At 37.5% G+C, this 3,865-nt stretch overlaps 1 non-coding gene across 1 annotated transcript; it reads right to left on the bottom strand.

Annotated features, from left to right (window-relative positions):
* Positions 1 to 1,169: 1,169 nt before the first annotated feature.
* LOC132829733 (U4 spliceosomal RNA) lies at positions 1,170 to 1,296 on the bottom strand. The gene has a single exon (XR_009646271.1). It is a non-coding gene; the product is annotated as a U4 spliceosomal RNA (small nuclear RNA).
* Between the last annotated feature and the right edge of the window lie 2,569 nt (positions 1,297 to 3,865).

The following is a 3,865-nucleotide window of genomic DNA, read 5'->3' as shown; positions in this document are numbered from 1 at the left end:
CAATCACCATCAGATCATGCCTGTCTGCCAGCCAGTTTGCTTTACATGTCCATACGTGACCTCCAATTTCACATGCTTTAAGTTTTCCATTCTAATCTCTTACGGGAGACCTGATTGAATACCTTCTGAAAATCCAAGTAAAACACATCCACTGTCTCCTCATTATCAACGTGAACTTCAAATAGATTTCCATTTTGTAAACCATGCTCACAATCTTGTTTCATTTTTTGCTGTTAAAGTTTTATTCTGGACTCTAACATATTCTCTCCTACCAATATCAGACTATCACTTTATTCCCCGAACTTCCTCTGTTTCTGACTTTAATAACATCCCCAGTACTATCACTATAACTTGGGGGTCTGTATACAAGCCCATTATTATTTTCTTCCTCTTAGGGTATCTAAATTCTACTCATAACAATTCCAATTCATCAGAGCCGATATTGTTTCTTACCGTCGCATTAATTTTGTCTTTAACTAGTCATGCTACCTCACCTCCTTCTCCTGGTTGTCCATTTTCCCTAAGATCTGGATACCCCTGGATATTCAGTTCCCATCCTGGTCACCTTGCAGTCATATCTCCATAATCCCTAACATATCCATTTGTATCTATTTGAGAAATTAATTCATCCACTTTTTCACAAATGTTTTGTGTATTCAGTAACAAGGCCTTAAACCATGTCTTTCTACCGTTTTCAGTCCTGTTCATGTTAATTTGCACTGTGCCTCAAATTCTCCACCAATCACTTCTCTTATTTCCCCATTCTGTCTGTATAGATTTCCAATCCCCTGCCATGTTAGTTTAAACCCTCTTCAACCACACTAGCAAATACTCCCTCTAGGATGTCAGTTCTGGCACTGCCTAGGTGTAACTCATCCTGTATATACTGTTCCCACCACCCAGAACTGGTCATAATGCCCCTGGAATCTGCAACCCTACCCCTTGTGCCATGTCTCCAGTTACATAGTAATCAGATATATCCTGTTATTTCTACTTTGACTGGCAGATAGCAAACAAATTTAGGCTTTGAGCCAAGTGCTGGAAAATTGGATTAGAACATATCGATGCTTGATTGCCACTGCATGCACAATGGACCTCTTTTCATGTTGTGAATATTCTGCAACATGATTTTAAAGGTAAATTTGATCAATTTTTAAATGTAAAAGTAGTCCCTACTGAGACCATCAAGAATTGCCATTGCAAACTGTATATGAAGTCATCATAATGAGGTATTGGGAAAAGTTTTCAATAAGCAAAAACTCTGCCTTGGCTATGATACTGTCACTGTGCAAAGCTGTGTGCAAATCGTTTCAAATCACTTTCTTAACTTTTCATCTTTCTGTAGTTTGGTTTCTTAGCTTCTCATCAAATTTCCTATGGCTTTTCCATCCTTATTTCCTTCAGTGATGGAAAGGATCAGAGGCTTGTATGCATTGGAATATATCATGATGAAATATGTCCCATCAGCGTGATTTCTGAATGAGTTCGACCTTGCTGATGTCCTATACTCTGGGCTACAGCCCCTTTTGGTTCTTCAGTCAGAATAAATATAAAATTCATTCTTTGAGCAATACTAAACTTGGAGTCTAGTCCCTATTGACAGCAACTATTCATTGGTGGTGCATCTCAGCGCAAGTTAATCATTACTTCAAAAACTCAAAGGCCTTGTCACCATGAAGTGTTTGGAAAATTAGCTTATTTTCAGAGCAAGCACATCACTACAGGGGTAATTTTACCCTCCAAAATATTCACAGTTTATGAAAGTAAACATTTGACATCGAAGTTTACAAAAACAGCAATATATTTTTCTCTGTACAATATATTTTTCAATATATTTGCAATCTTTTTGATACTTATAACATACATTCCATGTCAAGCTTGAAGATTTCTGCAAGTTAGCCCTGAGCGTCCCCTAACAAGCAGATCACATAGTCATCCAAATCCACTCAATTCTCCAAAGAAGACTGAGCATTGAACATCCTCATTAACATTAGAGCATACCATTCAGATTGGCGTGTCCAATACAAGTTGGAATATATTATTCAGATTGCAATGTACAATTCAAATTGAGTATGCCATTCAGGTTAGAGTGTAGAATTCAGATTGAGTATATCATTTATGAGTGTACCATTCAGATTAAAACATATTAATCAGATTGGAGTGTCCAATTAAAATTGGAGTCTACAATTCAGATTGAGTATACTATTCAGATTAGAGTGTAGAATTCATATTGAGTATATCATTCATGAGTGTAGCATTCAGATTGGAGTGTGCCATTCAGATTGGATGTGTCTTGAATCAATGACTGACATAATATAAAGGTTAATTTCAAAATTCACAGTAAAGGCACAAATCAGAGTTCAAAGTTAATTTGAATCCATGTTGCTAGAGCAGTAGTCTGGGGTTCAGAAGAATTAGTCCATTAGTGATATTGCCATTGAAGCTCTATCTCAATGCTCAAGTTTTCTTTTTCTCATGGGTTTCCCACCTATAGCCAATTTTATTGACTAATGGGTTTGCTTTATCTTCTTTGCTTTGAAGGCCACCATCAAACTGGATTGAGAGCAGGTAAGGCTGATGAAGGGCTGACAGAGCTTGCTGATGATCAGGTGAGGATGTCTGATGAAGGGGTTATCTTATCCAGGGCCCTGACACTTGTCAAGGAGGCCCAGTCAAGAGGAAGGGATTGACAGGCAGTTCATGGGGCTGGATTTGTAGGGTTTTCTTGCTGTACAGGGAATGAATGATTCCAGTCCTTCCTGGTCAAGCAATTTTATAAAAGCTTATGGATTCAACTATCCTCCTGTAGTTAAAAAAAAGGAATCAGTATTAAAATGAAGGTGCATAAATTCTTTAAAATATTCAAATGATAGCCACATAACCTGACTCACCAGCCTTTATCTTGGTTTTGTTATGAAGGTAAGGTGTGTACTGTATCTTTAAAAGAGGAAGTTAGTAAGGACTGACTGAAAGCACAGTGTCCTGAACAATTTAAACATATAACACTTGGCTGAAACAAAAAGCTGGAGTTGTAGTGCCATGGAATAAAAACAAGTTCAAATTGAGCCAATCTGTTTAAATTATGCCCCAGGTACCAAAATCCAATCGAATTTGAACTTAGTGTTTTGGGTATAAAACCGGACATTTTGAACAATTGGGGAAAACTACAAAAAAGCCAACAAGTATAGACTGCTCACTGAATAGCTCTCTGAATGGTATCTGTGCATAAGAAATTTGTACAGCAGAACACCAAAGCCAACCTAGAGAAAAATCTACAAAGGAAAATCAACAAGGGAGAATGGGCAAAGCTGACTGGTTTTGAAATATGATTTTTTTTGTAAATCTTAATTGTTGTTTTTTATCCCATTAGGGAGAGAAGTTCCAGGTTTTTGACCCAGTGATAGTGGAGGAACGGTGATACATTTCCAGGTCAGGAAAGTGAGAGGTTTGGATGGGATCGTGCAGGTGGTAGTGTTCCCATATGGCACAGGATGCATGACCTCTTGACTCAGAAGTAAAAATGTGAGCGAAGTACAATAGTAAGGGAAGAGAACATTCAAACTCATTTAAGATTTAATAAGACTGATGTCCCAGAGTTGCTACTGCATTTGGCTTCACTGCACTGGAGAGAGGATGAACATGGGTTCAATGAATTCTGACTGATAACATAAAAACCACCACTATGATGGTTGATCACGATCTACTTAAGCGTGGATGGTGCTCAGTCAACATTTGAACAAACTGATAAAATATAACATTAACCATTGCTTACTATCATACTCAGTGACATAGTATGGATTGATTAAATTGTGAAATGGAAATCCTGGTGATTATCTATAATGGTAAAATGGCTATCGTGCATTCA

The sequence above is a fragment of the Hemiscyllium ocellatum genome, chromosome 29 (genome assembly GCF_020745735.1).
Source record: "Hemiscyllium ocellatum isolate sHemOce1 chromosome 29, sHemOce1.pat.X.cur, whole genome shotgun sequence".
Classification (NCBI taxonomy): Eukaryota; Metazoa; Chordata; class Chondrichthyes; order Orectolobiformes; family Hemiscylliidae; genus Hemiscyllium; species Hemiscyllium ocellatum.
Note: the sequence above shows the minus strand (reverse complement) of the source record. Positions and strands in the feature narration are given on the sequence as shown.